We start from the raw sequence: 25,254 nt of genomic DNA on the forward strand, positions 1-25,254 counted from the left end.
TCACTTAGCATAATGTCCTCAAAGTACATTATGTAGCACATGTCAGAATTTCCTTCTTTTTTTATTAATTAATTAATTAATTAATTAATTAATTATGGCTGTGTTGGGTCTTTGTTGCTGTGCGAGGGCTTTCTCTAGTTGCGGCGAGCGGGGGCCACTCTTCATCGCGGTGTGCGGGCCTCTCACTATCGCGGCCTCTCTTGTTGCGGAGCACAGGCTCCAGACGCGCAGGCTCAGTAGTTGTGGCTCACGGGCCTAGTTGCTCCGCGGCATGTGGGATCCTCCCAGACCAGGGCCCGAACCCGTGTCCCCTGCATTGGCAGGCAGATTCTCAACCACTGCGCCACCAGGGAAGCCCCTTCCTTCTTTTTTTAAGCTGAATAATATCCCACTGCATGTAGAGACCACTTTTTTTTTTATCCATTCATCCATCTATGGATGCCTGGGTTGCTTCTACTGCTTGGCTATTGTGAATAATGCTGCTATGAAAGTGGGTCTGCAAATAATCTCTTGGAGATCCTCCTTTCAATTCTTTGGGATATATATCCAAAAGTGGAACTGCTGGATCACGCGGTAATTCTATTTTTCATTTTTTGAGGAACTGTCATATTCTTTTCCTGTAATGGCTGCATCATTTTACATTCCCACCAACAGTGCACACGTTGTTCCAGTTTCTCCACATCCTCGCCAAAACTTGATGTTTTCTGTTTTTTTTTTTGATAGTAGCCATCCTAATGGGTGTGAGGTGGTAACTCCTGGTGGTTTAAATTGGGACACTTTTAAGAGTGAAGGAGGCACTGCCTGTCATTATGCTGGGGCAGAGGCACCTGCTGGGCCCCATGGTGACTGCCGCTATACTCAGCCCGGGGAGTCACGCCAGAAGTGCTGCTCCTGTGCCCTCACATCTACGGGGGCTGGGGACGCAGAAGCCCAGTGTGCAGGGCTTTGCAGCAGAGCAGCCTGACAGTCTTTGGAGGGGGCACAGTTCTTCCCTGTCATCTACCTGCTACCTAGCTGGTGGCATTCCTGAGTTGCAAAGGTGGAAGAAAATTTTGCAGATTATCTCCAGGTAATCAAGGTGGTGACAGTTTTGGAAGCTCAAGGAGGCTCTGTAGAGACAGGATTTTAAATAAGTTGGCGTCCCCAAGCACTGCTATTTACTGCATAGTAAACACAAAGAAAATTTAGGCTTGTTGAAATTCACATTCTGGTTAGGAGAAGAGCGGGCATTTGAACCTGGCTGAGCTGATAATAAAGGCAGTGCAGTTAACTACTATGCTATACTCGTACAGCTAGTTAGCTGTGTGCTTCAAATAATCCACATCTCTGACTGGATCTATTTTTATACCTGTCATTTTATTTTAGATTGGGGTATATGATAATTTTTGGTTGTGACAAACATTCTCCATTTATGTGTAAAGATTTATTATGTAGGCCAGTATGGATTATGAGTAAAGCTTTAGAGACCCAAACAAAAGGTAGACGCATAGAATAGCGAACAAATTAGTGGTTACCAGTGGGGACAGGGAAGGGGGGAAGGGTAATGTAGGGGCAGGGGCAAGAAAAAAAGGGTTATTATGGGATTATATGAAATCATGTGTGTGAAACTTTTGAAAAGTGTAAAGCATTATAGAACTGAAAAAAATCTTTCATTCAATAAAAAATTAAAAATAATAAAGGACAGATACTAATGCAGTTACTGAGAAATTAAACAGATGAATCAGTTCTTAATCCTGATAAACTCTTTAAAAACAACAACAAAAATACAGATGCACAGACTGCAGTATGATAATACAGGAAACTACCTCATGGGAAAGTTGGATTTAATGAACATAAGAATGGCTCAAGATTAGGATGGCAACATAGAAACTCAGTTGTTTTTATGCTTGGTGATCCAGGATATTTATGGGAAGAGAGATTATATCAAAGATTGTATAAAGACTGTTCTTTACCCTGAGTATCTAATATTCCAAGCATCCCATATCCAGTCTACTAGGTGCCCCAAATAAAGAAATAAAATGACCAATTATACTGTTTTAATGTTTCCTAATTTACAGATTTTTTTTTGGCTGCGTTGGGTCTTCGTTGCTGTGTGCGGGCTTTCTCTAGTTGTGGCGAACGGGGGCTACTCTTCATTGTGGTGCATGGGCTTCTCATTGCGGTGGCTTCTTTCATTGCAGAGCACGGGCTCTAGGCGCACGGGCTTCAGTAGTTGCAGCACGCAGGTTCAGTAGTTGTGGCTCACGGGCTCTAGAGCACAGGCTCAGTAGTTGTGGTGCACGGGCTTAGTTGCTCCGAGGCATGTGGGATTTTCCCGGACCAGGGATCAAACCCGTATCCCCTGCATTGGTAGGCGGATTCTTAACCACTGTGCCACCAGGGAAGTCCCTACAGATTTATTGTTTTAGAACTTTGACCAAATCTACACAAACTAAAACATTCTCAAGGCTTTACAGTGGGTATTATTCAGGTTCTATTCCAAGTATGGAAAAAGAGAAAACCACTGTTAAGGTATTCTTCAGCCAACACCATCCTACTGTTAAGAGGCAGTGCTATGAGGAAGGATTCTAGTTGTGAAATATCTAATGGTATTTTAATAACAGATTATAATATAACTATTACTATAATGACTCCATGATTTTAGTAATTGGGACATCTCAATTAACTTTTCCAGAAAAGCAACTGGATGTCAACAGCATCTCTATATTGATTTTGGATATATTCAATTTATGATACAACTTTAAAATCATTATATTTAATGTCGTGTTTGCTGTAAACCACTTGAAGTAATTCTGTCTTTAGTTCACGTTATAGATTCAACAAACAAGAAAAAAATAAGTTGGAGTCCTGTGTAAAGTAATTTTGAATTAAGATTGCCACTTCAGTGATTGCTTTTATATTATAATATTTACCACCATTGCCATTGTGTAACTTATTAATTACTACTGGAGAAAAGCCACAGCCATCCCTAGGTTGGGGTATAAAGAGTTAAGAGTAAAGGAGGGAATGGGGTGTTTTGAAGTTACCCTTTATTCCTCATCAAAGGTAAGAGCTATTCAAGTTGCTTTTTCTTTTTTTGCAGCAACTCTACTACTAAAAAGTGGGCCATTTGTAATCAGCCTTTTTAAACATAGCTCTCTTGCAAAAATAATCTCCCAAAGCCTGACAACAATGGCTTGAGATGGACAGAGCGAGCATTACTCTCTCTACTTTACAGAGGAGAAATTAAGCCCCTGTCGGTGTGACATCCCTTCTGATGCCCAGAAGGAGCCTGTGTGGTCTCCACTACCAAGGGTCTTCCTCTCACTTGACTAAGGCAAGGAACTCGGGAATGATGGATGACCCGGCCCAAAGGAACAATATATGGGCAGGGTGAGGCAGGCAATTCAGCAGCTCATTACCATAGTGATGAGGGCCACACAAGAGGCAAGTGGAGGGTGCTCTGGGGGCGGACGGCAAAGGCAGGAAGGCCTAATGGGGGACCGGCTGTTTCAGCTGTGACTTGAAGCATGGATAGGGGTAGCCAGGCATGTTGGAGGGGAGGACAGGAGAGGAAAGACCCTGTTCCAGGCAGAAGGAATAGCATGTGTGCAGGGATAGGGGAACTAAAACTCCTGTGCCTCGACTCACAGAATGAGTCTGCAACAGCGCCTGGGCTTGAAGGGGACCCGAGGAGTGCTGTTAGTTGAGCTCCTGCTGTGACATCTCTTCTTCTCTTTTATTCTTTTCCATTATAGTTTATTACAAGATATTGAATATAGTTCCCTGTGCTATACAAGTAGGACCTTGTGGTTAATCTATTTTATATACAGTACCTTGCATTTGCCAATCCCAAACTCCTAATTTATCCCTCCCCCACCCACTTTCCTCTTTGGTAACCGCAAGTCTGTTCTGTCTGTGAGTCTGTTTCTGTTCTGTATGTAAGTTCATTTGTGTCATATTTTAGACTCCACATATAAATGATATCATATGGTACTTGTCTTTCTCTGACTTACTTCACTTAGTATGACAGTCTCTACGTTCATCCATGTTGCTGCAAATGGCATTATTTCATTCTTTTTTATGGCTGAGTAATAGTCCAGTGTATATATGTACCACATCTTCTTCATCCATTCATCTGTTGATGGACATTTAGGTTGCTTCCATGTCTTGGCTATTGTAAATAGTGCTGCTGTGAACATAGGGGTGCATGTGTCTTTTCGAATTAAGACTTTTCTCCGGATATATGCTGAGGAGTAGGATTGCAAGATCATATGGTATGCAAGATCATACTATTTTTATAGTTTTTAAAGGAACTTCCATATTGTTCTCTATAGTGGCTGCACCAGTTTACATTCCCACCAAGAGTGTAGGAGGGTTCCCTTTTCTCCTCACCCTCTACAGCATTTATTATTTGTGAACTTTTATTTTATTTATTTATTTTTCTGTTGGCTGAGCCACATGGTTTGTGGGATCTTAGTTCCCCCACCAGGGATTGAACCTGGGTCCTCGGCAGTGAAAGCGCCAAGTCCTAACCACTGGATGGCCAAGGAATTCCTGTGTAGACTTTTTTTTTTTTTTTAAAGAAATATGTGCCGTGCTAGTTTTTTTTGTTTTGTTTTTTGTTTTTAACTTTTGGGTTTATTTATTTATTTATTTATGGCTGTGTTGGGTCTTCGTTTCTGTGTGGGGGCTTTCTCTAGTTGCGGCGAGCGGGGGCCACTCTTCATCGCGGTGTGCGGGCCTCTCACTATCGCGGCCTCTCTTGTTGCAGAGCACAGGCTCCAGACGTGCAGGCTCAGTAAATTGTGGCTCACGGGCCTAGTTGCTCCGCGGCATGTGGGATCTTCCCAGACCAGGGCTCGAACCCGTGTCCCTGCATTGGCAGGCAGATTCGCAACCACTGCGCCACTAGGGAAGCCCGACTTTATTTATTTATTTATTTTAAAAATTTATTTATTTGTTTTTATTTTTGGCTGCGTTGGGTCTTCCTTGCTGTATGCAGGCTTTCTCTAGTTGCGGCGAGCGGGGGCTGCTCTTCGTTGCAGTGCACGGGCTTCTCACTGCGGTGGCTTCTCTTGTTGCGGAGCACAGGCTCCAGGCGCGCGGGCTTCAGTAGTTGCGGCATGCAGGCTCAGTAGTTGTGGCTCGCGGGCTCTAGAGCGCAGGCTCAGTAGTTGTGGCACACGGGCTTAGCTGCTCCACAGCATGTGGGATCTTCCCAGACCAGGGCTCGAACCCGTGTCCCCTGCATTGGCAGGCCGATTCTTAACCACTGCGCCACCAGAAAAACCCCGTGTAGACTTTTAAATGATGGCCATTCTGACCAGTGTGAGGTGATACCTCATTTGTAGTTTTGATTTGCATTTCTTTAATAATTAGTGATGTTGAGCATCTTTTCATGTGGCTGTTAGCCATCTGTATGTCTTCCTTGGAGAATTGTCTATTTAGATCTTCTGCCCATTTTTTGATTGGACTGTTTTTTTTGTTATTTAGTTGTATGCACTGTTTGTATATTTTGCAAATTAAGCCCTTGTGGGTGTGACATCCCTTCTGACACCCAGAGAGAGCCCCTGTGGTCTCCACTACCCAGAGGCTTCACCTCACTTGACTGAGGCAAGGAAGTCAGGATGACCGGTGAGCAAAGGAACAACATACGGGCAGGTTCACATTTTAAAGACTCACAGGGGCACAGAGTTGCTGTAGGGATGTGAGCAAAAGGTGGTCTTCATTTTGAAATGTTAGTGAATAGCTACTATTTCTCCAGCCAGTTGGAAGGAAAAAAAATCTTCAAGAAATATAAGTCTTAGGCAACCATGCTGGCTTGGCTCTCCTTTCCTCATCGTATAAATCCATCTAAGCACGACCATAGCGCTTTTCAAGTTTTCTGCCATCTTCTATTTTAAGCACAGAGCACAGAAGGAAGGCTGAGATCCCTCGAAGTACTTCCTTGAAGAGAACAGAACTGGATGAGGTCTGTCCTAACACACAAGCCCCCAGCAGGATCCTTCGTGGGCATGTGGTCATTCCTGTTTTACATTCAAACGTGAAGCAGACAAAGATGAAACGTGATTAAACGTGCCTCCGCTCTGACACACGGGCAAGGGCAGCTCGTGGCCCTGCACGCGGCGCTCAGGCCTGTGTCATGAGTGCAAGGCCGCGGCAGGCTGGGTTTTGTCCTGTTTCAAGGGGATTCTGTAGGCAGAGCAAGGATGAGGCCCTTCGCCACCTGCTCTGTCTGCAAGGCCACACTGCCGCCCAAAAACCTGGGCTCCAGCCACCTTGGGCACATGACTCCATCCCCCAGGCCTCAGTTTCCCAGTGTGGAAAGGAGGGGCAGTGACACCTACCCCAGAGGGCAGTCGGGGGGATGAAGTGGGATTATGACATCAAGTCCCAGCACAGGACAGGGTGTGGTGGCCATGGGACTCTTGGAGGCCTGGGGGTGACCCTGAAGACCATGGGCCCCTGTCAGAGGGCTGGGGTATCATTCAGCTTTGTGCTTGTCTTCCAACCACACCAAAGGCCCACTTGGCTGTCCTTTCAGAATTCTATTAAACAGTTCAGTGGCTGAGCAATGACTCAAAGAAAACGGGACCTCCTTCACACAGCCCTGCAAAAACTAATAAATACCCCAATTCTCTGTGCCTGTGTAGCGTCCATGGCTGACAGGGCCTTCACGCATTCTATCCGCCTTCCCTCCCCCTGGCACCAGGATTGGGCTGGCTGAACAGGGGTTATATCTTCATTTTAAGATGAGGAACCATGGCCTAAAGAGGCTCCCTGGCCATGAGCAGGGCAAATGGGGCCACAGGGAGGTCAAGTGGGGCCTCTGGACTCCAGGCCTGGGCTGGGCTTCTGGGGGCCCCATCCAGTTAGCAGAGCGGGGCCAGCAAGCAGGCGGACCTGGTCTGTGAGATGGGAAAAGGGGCCATGGCCTTTCCCTTCCCAAGGAGTTGGTGTGGTTTCAACATTTAACCCAACTGACCTGTAACTAATTAATGAGCGTTGACATACCGAACGCTGTCTCAGGACAGGAGGAGCAATGGGTACCGGGCAGCGCGAATAGTGAAACTCAAGGCCACGGAGAATTACAGGGAGGGGAGGCAGGGTTCAGGAATCTGCTCAGGTTAGGTGGTAGACCCCGAATAACAGGGATGCAGATGGCCGGGCTCCGATGCCGGCTGATGAGGGCAGAGGTGGGCGCCGTGCTCTGCCGGCCAACGGGAGGATCCGGTATGGCAGCTGGCCCGGTAGCCAGCACGGGAAAGGTCAGCCTGTTCCCCTGCAGGGGGGGCACGTTAACCTTTCAACACCAGCAGGGGAGCTCATCAGGCTCCAAAACACAGTAGAGCCAGCGGGCCAGCCGGCCAATGCTGGCCCAAGGCTGCCTCTGGCGGACGCCAGAGGCCTGAGTCACAGGAGGCAAGTGGTGAGGGGTCGGAGGCGGAGGGGCAGGCCCCGTGCCCAGAGTTAGCAGCAGGATGGGCAGCTCGCTCCAGCTGGCTCAGCATCCCGAGAGCGAACCGGCCTGGGTGGGACTGTCTGGGAGGGAATAAGGGGGATGGAGAGGTGCTGGCCTGAAAGGCTCTTAAAGCAGAGAAAGAAGGCTCCAGGGCTTTGGCTAGTTTTCTCCACTAAAAGGAAATTAAAAACAAAACAAAACAAAAAACAGTTGTGGTGTCACGATTTAAATAAACTTTCATCAAAAGCAGCTAAGTAGTTTGGTTTTAAACAAAACAGAACAAAACAAAAAACACCACTAATCTATTCGTTTTAAAACTACCCACCCCACTACAAATGTTTCTCCAGCTGCCCTCCATTTATTAAAGGCACAGACACCAGTGAAAGAGCTACAAACAGTGGCCTCCGTGTGTTAAGAAATATACGTGGGTATTAAATATGCACCTTTTGTGAATTTTTTCCTGTAACATATATGATTGGTTGCTCTTGGGTTTCTTTTATGTTCAGTTCAATTTCCCAGATCTGAGTCAGTGTGAATGCAAAGTTTAAAAAGGGGGGAGGCGGGGGAGACTGCATTATATCTTCATGTGTAATCACTTTAAATATTTGAATAGAACTGACCACTAATAACCAATCATCAACACATTCAGTGCAGGACAGCAAGTGCTTAATTCAATCTAAGTAGTTATTCAAGAATGTACAGGCATAATTCCACTTCAGATATATATACAAATATGTTTATATATAAATATGTATATATATATATATATAAATACGTGTGTGTGTGTGTGTATTTCTTTTTAGAAAAGGAAAGATTTACTACTTGCAGCAAGTAAGGAGAACACCAGGGATCTTTTCCAAAGTAGTGTCTCCAGCAATATATATTTTTAAAAAGGAATAGGTATTATTGAGAAATATTGAAAATTATGCTCATTACACAGTCTTTTATTTCTCTTAATTTTAACTTGGAGATGTCTCATGTATTGGATACATTAAAAATTTGGGGGGGGGGCTTCCCTGATGGTGCAGTGGTTGAGAGTCCGCCTGCCAATGCGGGGGACACGGGTTCAAGCCCTGGTCTGGGAGGATCCCACATGCTGTGGAGCGACTGGGCCCGTGAGCCACAACTACTAAGCCTGCGCGTCTGGAGCCTGTGCTCCGCAACAAGAGAGGCCGCGACAGTGAGAGGCCTGCGCACCGCGATGAAGAGTGGCCCCCGCTCGCCGCAACTAGAGAAAGCCCTCGCACACAAACGAAGACCCAACACAGCCAAAAATAAATAAATAAATTAATTAATTAAAAAAAAAAAATTGGGGGGGATGCATTAAAACTTAAGTGAACAACAAACAGACATACACGGTACCATCGTCCTTGGTCTAGAAGTGATGCAACACAGTGTTCAAAAGGGGTAACACACAGAGACAAAGCCTTCCAGCAAAAACAACTTCCAGTTCTGTTATTTAAATATTTTACCACCGGCAGCTCTATCAACTTAGTCTGAAGGAACGAGTCCAGAAGAGAGGAACACCGTGTGGACGGCAACGGGTCCAAGCTAGTAACCTAAGGGATGGTCCTAACTGTTAGGTCACTCCATCCATGGGGTGTCTTGTTCCTCTGGTCCCTTTCCTGAGGCTGGTTAAACCAGGCGGTGTGGACGATGAGCTTAGCTCTTCTGCAGCCACAGATCCCTGGCGATAGGAGGGAGGTGGGCTGGGACCTGGGACCCTTGGCTGCAGTGCTTGCGCCTGGACAAACATCTCCTCCAGAACAGAATACAAAGGAACTATAAGGGACTAAAAATAACTGCACGCATGCACAGTCAGGGCAGTTATGAACAGTAAGATACCAAAAGGCCACTAACCAAGTGCCACTTCTGAGCTGTCGGGAGCAAAAGCAGGGTCCTGCACATGATCCCTGTACGTGACACCACCAAGGGGGTGGGCAGGCCACCTAAGCCACCCCTCCGGCCCCACCCACAGATCCACCTCTACTTTCACCCCACTTAACAGACCAGCTCGTCCCCTCTCCTCGGGGAGCGAGCAAGGGCACCTGTTACGTGTCTTCGCTCCCATGTGCTACAGCACGAGTCCCAGTGAAGCCCTGCTTGAATTTCTTGTCTGTCATCTTATCAACTTCTATTGATTAAAGAGTCCAAGGATCTGAGTCAGTAACAAGAGCAGGGGAGGGACGGTGGGTCTGCCCAGCACAGGATACCAGAGGCACCTCTGCTAGCAGAGAAGGAAGGAAGGAAGAAATCTCCAGGCTGGAATCTTAGCATCTCAAACCTGGGAGAGAGACGCCTGCTTCCCACTCTAGACATTTGAGAGAAGGGACCATCCTGAAGACCTGGGGATAGTAGTACGTGCAGAGATGTATTCATTTTTTCTTTTTTATTGTGGCAAATAAACGTACAAAATTTATGATTTTACCCATTTTTAAGTGAAAAATTCGGTGGCATTAAATATATTCACATCGTTGTGCAGCTGTCACCACTACCATTCCTTAAATTTCTTTTTCTTTTTTAGTGAATGAAAGATTCTTTACATTCAACAGTGCTTTACACTTTTCAAAAGTCTCACACAGATGATTTCACATAATCCCATAGTAAACCGTTTATTTTCATTCTTTTTGAAAGAGGTTAAACCCTGCTACGTATGTCCTGCTCGCATCACCCCATCTGCTCCTTTAGGTTCCTGGCAACTGTGGGCATTGACTGAAAGGGTTAACACTTCCTTTCACCCAGAGGTCCCTCCGGGCTGCATCCTCCTTGCCCAGACCTCAGGCAGCGGGTCCACAAGAACCTGCAGGCATCCCCACCCCACTAAACCATCTTAACAGGTAATTAGTGGCTTCATACAACTTGTTATTCATTTACTCAAAAGACTGTTAACAGTTTCTTCCAGGCTGCTCTGTTCTATTGTGTAAAATACATGTTTGGGACCTTTTAAAATGTGTGTTATTTACCTGATAGAATTCAATGTCTTCTCTGGAGCCATTAAGTTTTATGGTGGAAATTAGTGCTTAGGGGGACTTTTTTTTTTTTAATAAATTTATTTATTTTATTTATTTATTTTAGGCTGCGTTGGGTCTTCGTTGTGGTGAGCAGGCTTCTCATTGTGGTTGTTGCAGAGTGCGGGCTCTAGGCGCGTGGGCTTCAGTAGTTGTGTCATGCGGGCTCAGTAGTTGTGGCTCGCAGTCTCAGTAGTTGTGGCTCGCTGGCTCTAGAGCACAGGCTCAGTAGTTGTGGCGCACAGGCTTAGTTGCTCCGTGGCATGCGGGATCTTCCGGGACCAGGGATCGAACCCATGTCCCCTGCATTGGGAGGAGGATTCTCAACCACTGCGCCACCAGGGAAGCCCAGTACTTAGGGGAACTTTATAAAAGCTGAGTTTTAGATTCAGTAGCCTACGTTTGCTTACGACGCTAATGCAGTCAGCTGGGCTAACAGTCACCAAAGGGCAGTTGGGGACACTTAGGTGGCAGTTAAGAAGAAGCAGTAGGGAGAGTGTGTCCACTTTTGTAAATGTCCATGGGTACCGCTGGCCCCGTTAGAGAAGAGAGCTCACACAGAGGCTCAGTTAGCGTTCTTCTCTCTTTACAGGGCCCCCAAACAGATCTCTACCAGGGATCCCCCATGTTATCTGAGAGTCACTGTTTGCTTTTGAAATAAGGATGAGTTACTTTGAAAATAATAAGATGAATCCAATTCTTCAGGGATCAACTGGAAAAGGTGTCCGGAAATGACCCAGGATGACTTTTCCAGGTGAGTGAAGTAGGATGCTGATGTAGGAGACACGGGTTGCTGCCTCCTCAGGGGTCGAGGTGAACTTACCCAGGACCCAGAGACCCACAGTTAGGCTTTGATGGGAGAACAGGCTAGATTAGAACCTATTACAAAGTAGGGATGGAACGAGCAATAGTAAGGGATAGTTCTTGGGCTTTGTTGATATTTATTTTTCTATAATGTCAAGGTAAAAACACGCTCCATACTATTAGTTATTCATGGTTTCATAAATTAAATGCACTCTGTCATATTTTCCTCTTTGTTTTTAAGCTTCCTGGCAGGACTTAAAGAGTACCTCATGGTACCTTGATGAGTGGATTTTCTTAGTGATGCAATAGAGTAATTACTATCGTATGGATAGATTAACAAAGCACTTTTTCTATTGATTGCCTCATTTAATCTGTCCATAAGCCTAACAAGGAGGACATTATCACCATCCTGTTTATGCAACTGTGAGAGTTCAGACTCAGATGGATAAATACTTTGCCCAAAGTAAGTTCCAGCCCAAGCTCAAGGATTCAAAATCCCGTGCTTGCTTCATGACGTCTTGTAAAAAAGAGAAGAGATTAGGGAAAGCTATCTGTTTTACATTTGGTAGCGTATATATGTCCATGCCACTCTCTCACTTCGTCCTAGCTTACCCTTCCCCCTCCCCATGTCCTCAAGTCCATTCTCTACGTCTGTGTCTTTATTCCTGTCCTGCCCCTAGGTTCATCATATTCCATATATATTACACATGCTTTTTTTATACTCTTTTCCATTATGGTTTATAATAGGATATTGAATGTATTTCCCTGTGCTATACAGTAGGACCTTGTTTATCCGTCCTATATACAACAGCTTACATCTGAGCAGTCATTCTGTATACAGAATTACCTAATATTCACGATGTGGCTCCTGCTCTCCACCCGCTGTTGAGAACACACATAAACACATAAAGTGAGCAGAGGGCAGAAGCAGGCCTATGTCAGCAATTCCATGAGGTGCTGATGGAACAGGATTGCAGGACTCAGGGTAGTTGGTTAGTTAAGGTTTCCATGGAAGATGAGGCTTGATCCCACGTTTGAGGGAAGCCCGGCTCCCCTGCCTCCTGCACTGGGGCGGGGGGGGGGGTGTGGAGAGCTGGCTCCCAGACCCCTATCCCTCTGGATGCCCACACCCCAGAGGAACGAAGGGCCTGCTGCCCCCTGATGACCCCCCAGCCTTGCCTTGCTCAGGGCGCCCGTTCTGTCTGCAGAGAGAGCCGTTCTTCCCCTTTCCACTCTTGGGTCCCCTGATGCTCCCCTCCTTCACACGCTACTTCAAATGCCCCCTCCCCGCGCCCCTTGCTCTGCTCTGAGAGGGCTTCAGTTCTACCTGCATCCCCCCAGGGACAATGATCTCTTTATAACTTGATGGGGTGGGAGGATGTTTCTGAAGTTGCTAAGAGCATCAGCTAGAGTCAGACAGGCCATGCGGCAGCTTTACAGCCATAAGACTGTGGGTCAGTTACGTGTCTCTGTAAACCCAGATTCACTAGGATTCTAGGGAGGGTATTTGGAAAATGAAATGAAATAAATGTTCATCTCTTTAAGGCCCTAATATTGAATTCCTCCTTCCTGGCTGAGTGGGTTATCGTGAGGATTAATGATAAGTGATGCATGTGAAATGCCTGGTGGTGTACCTACACGCGACTGCTGTACTAACAAGGCCCAGGACCACACAAGCACACGCTGACATTTAATACACGCAGTAGATCTGTGCATGTTTCCGCTACCACCCGTAAACTCCTGGAGAGTGGGATGCATGGGTAAAGCATTTTCGTGTCTACCACAGAGACTGACGTGACGCCTTACCCATTGTAGGGGGTCCGTACTATGAATGTGCATCAAATGAAGGAAGGAAAAAAAGAAACATGAATAATTGGTGGAGATAATATGGGAGAGCATCTTAAATCGTGTCCACAGTGGGAAGCACAGCAATGAGGAGTGGGGAGGGGGAGACAGGGAGCAGCCAGGGATCATCTCCGGGCAGGAACCTTCTCTAAGGCATCCTACAGTTCTCTCTGGTTACTGATTTCCAAGAATTTAATTTCACTCTAATTGAATTGCACCGGATGCTTTCAATCTTTTGAAGAGTATTTTTATTTTTTTCTTTTAAGTCCCTGACCATCAAACTCTGCCTCCTGAGATGGTCTGCTGCAATGGCGGACAGCCAGTTTCAGAAAACTATTTTCTATTTTAAGCCCAAATTTGCCATTGCTTAACCACAAAACATGGGTTCTGATTCACTCATTCATTTGTTCATCGTTTTCTTTCATTCATCAAATAACTTACTGTGCCTCCTAACTGCCAGGAACTGTGCTAGGTGCTAGGGGTAAAAAGACAGCTAGGCAAGAAATGTACGGATTATTATAATTATTAGTAGAAACAAAGTAGTAGTGCAGACTAAGCTATTTGTTACAATATAAAACGTGGCCTGAGCCACCTGCCTCTGACCCCATCCAAGCCTGTTTCCTTGCTGCGTGATGGGGATGAGAGAATTCTACGCCACACGAGTCAGAGGACCTGGAGTCTAGTCCCAGCTCTGCCACTTGCTACCTTGTGACCTGGGGTGAGTCCATCACCTGTCTCAGGCTCAGTTTTCTTATCTGTAAAATGGGTCCTTTCTATCTCATAGGATTATTGTGGGATCATAAAATGAGATAGCCAATGAGATAGGGCTTCTAAACTCTAAAGCTCTTTAAAAAAGTTTTACCAAAAAGACTTCACCATCAGAAGCCCCTGCATTGGAGAGACTGGAGACCATTGTGGGTCTCGAAGGTGGGGCTGATACATGCCCTCCTGCTACCTTGTCATCTTCCAAGTGGGAAACGTGAAACTTTCTTAAAAGTCCCCCAAGCCCCCTTTTTGGACCCTCAGAGAAGAGGCTAACCATTACCAGTGCCTGGCAACTGTGACTTTCTTCTTCAGACTTCAGGGACAGTATGTAAAATGTGACCTGGAAAGACACCCTTCGGTGCTGGTGGCCACTCCCAGCACGTTCCCCTGGCTTGGCTGAAGCTGGGCCACTTGGCGACAGGTCAGGAAGATGAGGCTGAATGCAAAGCCCCCTCCCTGCCATCAGATGCCTACCCTGCCCTCCCCGCTGGTCGTGGGACCATTCATTTCCAGCCCCGCTTCCAGACACAGATCACACTCACATGGAGGTGACCACTTCATTTTACATGATTCCTCACTTACTTAATTTCATTATATTCTCCCTAATGGGAAGAGGAGATTTGATGGGTGAGGTTTATGTGAGGAAGGGCAAAATTGAGGTGAGCAGATGCATGCGGCTAACAAGGCCTTTCTCTTTGCAAAGCCGTGGTCGGGGAGGCCACGAGCAGAGGGCTGGCTGCTTCTTACCAACGTCCACCTGCCCCAGCCCAGCGCCCGCTGTGCACACAGGACACGTTCAATAAAGCCTCGCGGCACAAATGAATAAATCAATATAAATGGATCTTGGACCTGAGATATTGCCAGATGGGCAGACAGGTTACAATCTGGTGATGCATCTCCAAGGCTGTAAAAATGTAGCCATTTCTGGAGTCACAGGCTGACATTTCAGAAGATGATTATATGTACAATTTAACCACATGGCCATTTGCACCCTCCCAGTGCCATGGCTTCAACAACTGTTTTCATGTTGGCTTTCTTGCTCGTTCCTTTTTTTTTTTTTCTTTTAAAGTCAAGCACAATTTTTTCCCCCCAGCTTCTCATCTTTCTAGCCGAATGTGATTTATTCATATGAAATTATGCTCCATTTTTATAAAACCGAAGTTACTGAAAATGATGCTGGAGGTTTCACAGAAAATATTAATTCCTGATCTGTGGCTATAAAGCATCCCTGCTTGCTCTGCAGCAGTTCTGTCGCTCTGAGACAGATGGAAGCGGTCCAAGGGGATGATTAACTTCTTAGTCCTGGCAATTGCCTAGTACTCCTCTTGCCCTGGATTTCAAGATTGACCTCCAGCTCTTCTGCAGATGCACAGTCGCTCAGCTTGATAAATCACATGAACCCTTTTTTTGATCACAGTTATCTACTATTTACTACTTGGGAAGGGAAGTTAATGGTTTTCAGAGGCACTTCACATGCTGCACACATATCCTGCCTTCTCCTAACAGCACTTTGCATATTCTCCACATTACTTGTGATGCGGCAGCGTCGATACCAAAGACACACATTTAGAAACGACCCTCAAAGCCCATTTATCCCAATTCTTCTCTGCCTCTCTCTACCCCATCTAGTACAATAATATGTACAAAGAAGAGACACTTGAGAGGCACATAAGGAGTGAATGAGAAGGAGAATGGGAGAGATTGGTTCAAGATGGCAGAGTAGAAGGACGTGCCCTCACTCCCTCTTGCGAGAGCACCGGAACCACAACTAACTGCTGAACAATCATCGACAGGAAGGCGCTGGAACTCACCAAAAAAGATACCCCACATCCAAAGACAAAGGATAAGCCACAATGAGACGGTAGGAGGGGCACAATCACAGTAAAATCAAACCCCATGACTGCAGGGTGGGTGACTCACAAACTGGAGAACACTTATACCACAGAAGTCCACCCACTGGAGTGAAGGTTCTGAGCCCCACGGCAGACTTCCCAACCTGTGGGTCCGGCAACGGGAGGAGGAATTCATAGAGAATCAGACTTTGAAGGCTAGCGGGATTTGATTGCAGGACTTCGACAGGACCGGGGGAAACAGAGACTCCACTCTTGGGGGGCACACACAAAGTAGTGTACACATCGGGACCCAGGGGAAGGAGCAGTGACCCCATAGGAGACTGAACCAGACCTACCTGCTAGTGTTGAAGGGTCTCCTGCAGAGGCGGGGGATGGCTGTGGCTCACCATGAGGACAAGGACACTGGCAGCGGAGGTTCTGGGAAGTACTGCTTGGTGTGAGCTCTCCCAGAGTCCGCCATTAGCCCCAACAAAGAGCCCGGGTGGGCTCTAGTGTTGGGTCGCCTCAGGCCAAACAACCAACAGGGAGGGAACCCAGCCCCACCCATGCGCAGACAAGAGGATTAAAGTTTTACTGAGCTCTGCCCACCAGAGCAACAGCCAGCTCAACCCACCACCAGTCCCTCCCATCAGGAAACTTGCACAAGCCTCTTAGATAGCCTCATCCACCAGAGGGCAGACAGCAGAAGCAAGAAGAACTACAATCCTGCAGCCCGTGGAACGAAAATCACATTCACAGAAAGATAGACAAGATGAAAAGGCAGAGGGCTATGTACCAGATGAAAGAACAAGATAAAACCCCAGGAAAACAACTAAATGAAGTGGAGATAAGCAATGTTCCAGAAAAAGAATTCGGAATAATGACAGTGAAGATGATTCAGGACCTTGGAAAAAGAATGGAGGCAAAGATCGAGAAGATGCAAGAAATGTTTAACAAAGACCTAGAAGAACTAAAGAACAAATAAACAGAGATGAACAATACAATAACTGAAATGAAAAATACACTGGAAGGAATCAGCAGCAGAATAACTGAGGCAGAAAAACGGATAAGTGACCTGGAAGACAGAATGGTGGAATTCACTGCCAAGAAACAGAATAAAGAAAAAAGAATGAAAAGAAATAAAGACAGCCTAAGAGTCCTCTGGGACAACATTAAATGCAACAACATTCGCATTATAGGGGTCCCAGAAGGAGAAGAGAGAGAGAAAGGACACGAGAAAATATTTGAAGAGATCATAGTCGAAAACTCCCCGAACATGGGAAAGGAAATAGCCACCCAAGTCAAGGAAGCGCAGAGAGTCCCATACAGGATAAACCCAAGGAGAAACACACCGAGACACACAGTAATCAAATTGGCAAAAATTAAAGACAAAGAAAAATTATTGAAAGCAGCAAGGGAAAATGACAAATAACATACAAGGGAACTCCTATAAGGTTAACAGCTGATTTCTCAGCAGAAACTCTACAAGCCAGAAGGGAGTGGCATGACATATTTAAAGTGATGAAAGGGAAGAACCTACAACCAAGATTACTCTACCCGCTAAGGATCTCATTCAGATTCAACAGAGAAATCAAAAGTTCTCTTGTCTTTACAGACAAGCAAAAGCTAAGAGAATTCAGCACCACCAAACCAGCTCTATAACAAATGCTAAAGGAACTTCTCTAAGTGGGAAACACAAGAGAAGAAAAGGACCTACAAAAACAAACCCAAAACAATTAAGAAAATGGTCATAGGAACATACATATCGATAATCACCTTAAACAGGAATGGATTAAATGCTCCAACCAAAAGACACAGGCTTGCTGAATGGATACAAAAACAGGACTCATATATATGCTGTCTACAAGAGACCCACTTCAGACCTAGGGACACATACAGACTGAAAGTGAGGGGATGGAAAAAGATATTCCATGCAAATGGAAATCAAAAGAAAGCTGGAGTAGCAATACTCATATCAGATAAAATAGACTTGAAAATAAAGAATGTTCCAAGAGACAAGGAAGGACACTACATAATGATCAAGGGATCAATCCAAGAAGAAGATATAACAATTATAAATATATATGCACCCAACAAAGGAGCACCTCAATACATAAGGCAACTGCTAACAGCTATAAAAGAGGAAATCGACAGTAACACAGTAATAGTAGGGGACTTTAACACCTCACTTACACCAATGGACAGATCATCCAAACATAAAATTAATAAGGAAACACAAGATTTAAATGTCACAGTAGAACAGATAGATTTAATTGATATTTATAGGACATTCCATCCAAAAACAGCAGATTAAACTTTCTTCTCAAGTGTGCATGAAACATTCTCCAGGATAGACCACATCTTGGGTCACAAATCAAGCCTCAGTAAATTTAAGAAAATTGAAATCATATCAAGCATCTTTTCTGACCACAACATTGAGATTAGAAATAAATTACAGGGAAGATAATGTAAAAAACACAAACACATGGAGGCTAAACAATACATTATTAAATAACCAAGAGATCACTGAAGAAATCAAAGAAGAAATCAAAAAATACCTAGAGACAAATGACAATGAAAACACGACGACCCAAAACCTATGGGATGCAACAAAAGCAGTTCTAAGAGGGAAGTTTATAGAAATACAAGCCTACCTCAAGAAACAACAAACATCTCAAACAAACAATCTAACCTTACACCTAAAGGAACTAGAAAAAGAAGAACAAACACAACCAAAGTTAGCAGAAGGATAGAAATCATAAAGATCAGAGCAGAAATAAATGAAATAGAAGCAAAGAAAACAACAGCAAAGATCAACAAAACTAAAAGCTGGTTCTTTGAGAAGATAAACAAAATTGATAAACCTTTAGCTAGACTCATCAAGAAAAAGAGAGAGAGAACCCAAATCAATAAAAATAGAAATGAAAAAGGAGAAGTTACAACAGACACTGCAGAAATACAAAGCATCCTAAGAGACTACTACAAGCAACTCTATGCCAATAAAATGGACAACCTGGAAGAAATGGACAAATTCTTAGAAAGGTATAACCTTCCAAGACTGAACCAGGAAGAAATAGAAAATATGAACAGACCAATCACAAGTAATGAAATTGAAACTGTGATTAAAAATCTTCCAACAAAAAAAAGTCCAGGACCAGATGGCTTCACAGGTGAATTCTATCAAACATTTAGAGAAGAGCTAACACCCATCCTTCTCAAACTCTTCCAAAAAACTGCAGAGGAAGGAACACTCCCAAACTCATTCTATGAGGCCACCGTCACCCTGATACCAAAACCAAACAAAGACACTACAAAAAAAAGAAAATTACAGACCAATATCACTGATGAATATAGATGCAGAAATCCTCAACAAAATACTAGCAAACAGAAGCCAACAACATATTAAAAGGATCATACACCATGATCAAGTGGGATTTATCCCAGCGATGCAAGGATTCTTCAATATACGCAAATCAATCAATGTGATACACCATATTAACAAATTGAAGAATAAAAACCATATGATCATCTCAATAGATGCAGAAAAAGCTTTTGACAAAGTTCAACACCCATTTATGATAAAAACTCTCCAGAAAGAGGGCATAGAGGGAACCTACCTCAACATAATGAAGGCCATATATGACAAACCCACAGCAAACATCATTCTCAATGGTGAAAAACTGAAAGCATTTCCTCTAAGATCAGGAACAGACAAGGATGTCCACTCTCACCACTACTATTCAACATAGTTTTGGAAGTCCTAGACATGGCAGTCAGAGAAGAAAAAAGAAATGAAAGGAATACAAATTGGAAAAGAAGAAGTAAAACTGTCACTGTTTGCAGATGACATGATAGTATACATAGAGAATCCTAAAGATGCTACCAGAAAACTACTAGAGCTAATCAATGAATCTGGTAACGTAGCAGTATACAAAATTAATGCACAGAAATCTCTTGCATTCCGATACACTAATGATGAAAAATCTGAAAGAGAAATTAAGGAAACACTCCCATTTACCATTGCAACAAAAAGAATAAAATACCTAAGAATAAACTTACCTAGGGAGACAAAAGACCTGTATGCAGAAAACTATAACACATTGATGAAAGAAATTAAAGATGATACAAACAGATGGAGAGATATACCATGTTCTTGGATTGGAAGAATCAATATTGTAAAAATGACTATACTACCCAAAGCAATCTACAGATTCAATGCAATCCATATCAAATTACCAATGGCATTTTTTACAGAACTAGAACAAAAAATCTTAAAATCTGTATGGAGACACAAAAGACCCCGAATAGCCAAAGCACTCTTGAGGGAAAAAAACAGAGCTGGAGGAATCAGACTCCCTGACTTCAGACTATACTACAAAGCTACAGTAATCAAGACAATATGGTACTGGCACAAAAACAAAATATAGATGAATGGAACAAGATAGAAAGCCCAGAGATAAACCCACGCACCTATGGTCAACTAATCTATGACAAAGGAGGCAAAGATATACAATGGAGAAAAGACAGCCTCTGCAATAAGTGGTGCTGGGAAAACTGGACAGCTACATGTACAAGAATGAAATTAGAATACTCCCTAACACCATACACAAAAATAAACTCAAAATGGATTAAAGACCTAGATGTAAGACTGGACACTATAAAACTCTTAGAGGAAAACATAGGAAGAACACTCTTTGACATAAATCACAGCAAGATCTTTTTTTGATCCACCTCCTAGAGTAATGGAAATAAAAAGAAAAATAAACAAATGGGACCTAATGAAACTTAAAACCTTTTGCAAAGCAAAGGAAACTACAAACAAGACAAAAAGACAACCCTCAGAATGGGAGAAAATATTTGCAAACAAATCAACGGACAAAGGATTAATCTCCAAAATATATAAACAGCTCATGCAGCTCAATATTAAAAAAAACAACCCAATCAAAAAAACGGGCAGAAGACCTAAATAGACATTTCTCCAAAGAAGACATACAGATGGCCAAAAAGCACATGGAATGCTGCTCAACATCACTAATTATTAGAGAAATGCAAATCAAAACTACAATGAGGTACCTCCTCACACCAGTTAGAATGGGCATCATCAGAAAATCTACAAACAACAAATGATGCAGAGGGTGTGGAGAAAAGGGAACCCTCTTGCACTGCTGGTGGGAATGTAAATTGATATAGTCACTATGGAGAACAGCACGGAGGTTCCTTAAAAAACTAAAAATAGAATTACCATATGACCCAGCGATCTCACTCCTGGGCATACACCCAGAGGAAACCATAATTCAAAAAGACACATGCACCCCAATGTTCATTGCAGCACTATTTACAATAGCCACGTCAGGGAAGCAACCTAAATGCCCATCAACAGACGAATGGATAAAGAAGATGTGGTACATATATACAATGGAATATTACTCAGCCATAAAAAGGGATGAAACTGGGTCATTTGTAGAGATGTGGATGAATCTAGAGACTGTCATACAGAGTGAAGTTAAGTCAGAAAGAGAAAAACAAATATCGTATATTAACACATATATGTGGAACCTAGAAAAATGGTACAGATGAACTGGTTTGCAGGGCAGAAATTGAGACAGAGATGTGGAGAACAAACGTATGGACACCAAGGGGGGAAAGTGGCGGTGGCGGGGGGTGATGGTGGGATGAATTGGGAGATTGGGATTGACATGTATACACTAATATGTATAAAATGGATAACTAATAAGAACCTGCTGTATAAAAAAATAAAATAAAATTCAAAAAAAATTATACTGGCAATTTAGAATAAATTAATTTGACAATTGATAAGACATTTCAAAAAAAAAATGGAATGAAGTACTAATACATGCTACAACACAGATAAACCTTGAAAACATGCTCAGTGAAAGAAGCCAAACACAAGAGTGCATTTCGTAGGATTCCATTTACATTAAATACCCCAAAGAGGCAAATTCACAGAGAGAAAGTGGTTTGGCATTTGCCAGGGGAGAGGGCAATGGGGAGTGAAATGAAACAGGACCCTATGGTCCTTCCCCCACCCCCATATCCTCCTGTCTTTTGCCTGCGTAAAAACTTTAGCCAAAGAATAAGTTTAATCAGAGACGTGAGAAAATGTAGAAGCAAAGAAAAGCAGTCAAACAGGACAAAACGATAACAGTTTAGTCAGTAAGCAAAGTCAAGGACATTTAGTTCCCTCTCAAGGGCTCTGGATAATATTCTGAACCATATCCTGTGAGCTGTCTTACAGATACTGAAACCCTCACCAGGTGGAAGAAGTTAACTACATGATGACCAAGCTGTAGCCATGACATAAGCTGCCACAATTCTGAGAATTGGCCTAAAGGAAATGGGAACAAACCGACCCGGGAACTGAAGGTTAACTGTACCTAAAGCAATCAAGATGGTGCTGGTCAGACCACCAATGACCAATTTCTCGATGACGGTCAGAGCTGCCTGTGCTGTTTCTGCGTGTAGCACCCTCCCTCTGCCTATGAAAGCTCTTGCCCGCTGGTTGTCAGGGGGGGTGAGTCGGCCTTTGGACACGCGTCTGCACCTCCCCCTGGTTGCCGGCATCCAAAATAAAGCAAACTTTACTTTCCACCAAAAAAAAAAAGGAGTATGCCCTTCTGCAAAGGGAGGTTTTCTTGTAATTGATTGGTTTACCTTGCTGAGAATTTTGCCACCTCCTCCTGCCCTGGTGTCTTGCTTTTTCATTATTTGGGGCATTGGCAGGCCTCTGGTAGGCCAGCTGCCTCTCAATGGCATAAAACAGATGGATGAAAAATTCTACAGGCAGCAGTAGCAAAGAATAAAACCCAAGCCACCAACCTACCTTCACACACCCTTCCCATTGCTGCAGATGGCATGGGTTAGTTGGGCCAAAGCCCACATTTGCCTTGCTGTTGGGATCCTGTTTGGATCTGTGGAGCATTTGGGTTATTTTGGCTGAACCATCAACTAAGCCCATCACTCAGACAAAGTCAAAGAAGGCAAAAGGTTTTCTATGGGAGTGACCACAGATGCTTTTTATATTTTAGTAATGGCAGTATCAGAGTTTTAATTGATCAAGGTTGTGTATTGACTACTGAGGACTCACTGAACTTGAAAGCATTACAATCGCAACTATCAGATGCTGGATTTCTGCTAGGATGCCCCTGGAAACCAGGAAGCTGGAGCAATGAAAAGATAGACAAGACTGACCTTCAGAGGATGTCTGGATACCCTCTACCCTCTGACACTCCACGGGGATGAGATTTCTATCTGCCCTCATAGAGGGAAATGACACCCCTTTTCCCTATATCTAGTCCCATCAGGCCAGGTCCCCAAGCCTCAAAGGTAGGCTTTCTTACGGGGAAGCAGAGGACAACTGGCTTCCTACAGTGTAAACTCACATCCCCCCTACCATCCCAGTCAAGTGAATCCCATTTCATCATCAAGCTGTACATCTTGAGACAAAACAGCTCTCCTCCTGGATCACATGTCCTGTGTTCACCAGGTACTTAGGCAGTTATAAGGTTAAATGGAAGTGACACGGGCCCAGAGAGGAGCAAACCAGTGGGATACCTCAGTGTCACATGGTAGCCTGACTCAAGCCAGCATGGGCTTTCTGTCCAACTCCCGAATCGCAGAACTCAGGAAGCAACTTTGAAGGCCTGAAAAGTGCTCCTTCTTTTTCTCGGACAGAAACAAAATTGCTGCCTAATCATTATGGAATTTTATATCAAGAGGTGATAACAGGCTGAAAAAAGAGTTTAGGAAACCAGAAGAGTCTGCGTTAATGAATGTATATAATAGATCACCACCAGGCTGTAAGTAGCCAGAGATACTGGGGTTAGATCTCTACCTTGGGAAGGGCACAGCCTAGAGGGGAATTTTTACTCAATTCCCTTCCCAACCTGAGGTGGTTCTTGGGACAGACAGAATTTTAGGCAAGTCATATGGTGGTTGGACCCAAAGCCACATCCCTCATTTTCTAGAAAAGACTAGTTTATTCAACAGAATAGGTAATGTGATAGAAAATGACATCTGTCATGTGTTAAGTTAGCATTCTCTAATTTAAGAAACTAGAAAACATGAATCCAATTAATTCAGTAGGTGTTACAAGTCCTTATTTTGAAGAAGGGTTTTTAATTGTATCGCCCAACAATTACAGAGACTTCTCACTCATGGAAATACTCATGTGGTCCTGAATTAATGGAAAACATAAAACAGGAAAAGCACAGAGAAGTAGCTTTACACAACTGCATTGCTAGAATAGTAGGCAAAGTCAGCCCATTACTTTGAAAGGCGCTGAGTTCCTCCCATTGTGAACAGAAAAACTGTTAGAGGGAAATGCTCAGTTACGTCTGAAGACAGGGAAATTCGTTAGAAGAGCAGTGACAATGGGAACCTCTGTTTTTCTGTTTCTAGGGAATGAACTTTTTTTTCCTCACAGTAGCTGCATTAAGTGGTTATATAAGAACAAGGGCTAAGATACTAACTTACTAGTCAATTAATTATTGGGCTTCAGGAGGGTTTTTTGAGAGAAGATCAGAAAATGTCAAAGGTAATGGCGTTGCTCATCATGAAAATCTATGCACATTTTCTACCCAGGACAAAGTCATGTATCTTTTAGGGAGAAGCCTTAGAATATACCAGTCCTAGTTTCTGATGACTTGTCTTTGTACCTACAATCATGTCTTCAAGGGGAGTCCATGTTTTTAAAAATGGTTCTTGATTCATTCTACCAAAGGCTATAAAGATATTTTGTGTCTAGATATGTAGCACTGAAATGTAATTTATATTACATTTACACACACATTGTGTATATTACACACACACATTGAAATGTAATTTATATACCATAAAGCTCACCCATTTAAAGCATGCAATTCAATTGTTTTTAGTATATTTACTGGGTTGTGAAGTCTTCACCATAATCTAATTTTACACCATTTTTATCACCTCAAAAGGAAACCTCGTCACCATTGGCAGTGCCATAATATTGTCAACTGAGGGCTTTCTCTTGCTTCTCAATGCATTTTGTTGAAGGAATCACTGAAGAAGAAAAGTCAAAGGGAAAAAAGAAATATGTAGAGGAAAAGAATTAATGTGTCAGATTTTAAGTGTGTTTTGATCCAGAGTCTCTCTTCTTTCTACCAACAGACTCAGAAGCAGTACAGTTATCAGCTTTTGCGAAAATCCCAGAAGCAACCCCAGAAGATCACGTGGCAGCCACTCTTACAGCCCACAGGCTTGTGCGGTTGTCATGGGGAAGGCTTTTCAATTGGAATCAAAACACTTGGGCTCAGCCTGCCACCATCGAGAAAACGCTTTTCACCCATGAGCACAGATAATTCGCCTAAGTGACAGGTTTTACCTTGGAGAAGCATTGAACTGAGCTGGTTTACACAGTCAATTATTGCTCATTCCACAGAAAAGAACTGGGAAGGAAGGGAGGGGGCTGGTGGTAGCTAGACAATGCCGAGATGCCTGCCAGCCCGCTGAGGCGAACAGCTCCTTCGGCTGTTTCCAGCCCTGTGAGAACCTCACTTGTAGAGAGAAAACA

At 43.8% G+C, this 25,254-nt stretch overlaps 1 protein-coding gene across 3 annotated transcripts in view; it reads right to left on the reverse strand.

Annotated features, from left to right (window-relative positions):
* AFF3 (ALF transcription elongation factor 3) overlaps positions 1-25,254 on the reverse strand; it is a 558,597-nt gene that overhangs the window by 73,301 nt on the left and 460,042 nt on the right. The gene's annotated exons all lie outside the window — the stretch shown is intronic.

The sequence above is a fragment of the Eubalaena glacialis genome, chromosome 14 (genome assembly GCF_028564815.1).
Source record: "Eubalaena glacialis isolate mEubGla1 chromosome 14, mEubGla1.1.hap2.+ XY, whole genome shotgun sequence".
In the NCBI taxonomy this organism is placed as follows: domain Eukaryota; kingdom Metazoa; phylum Chordata; class Mammalia; order Artiodactyla; family Balaenidae; genus Eubalaena; species Eubalaena glacialis.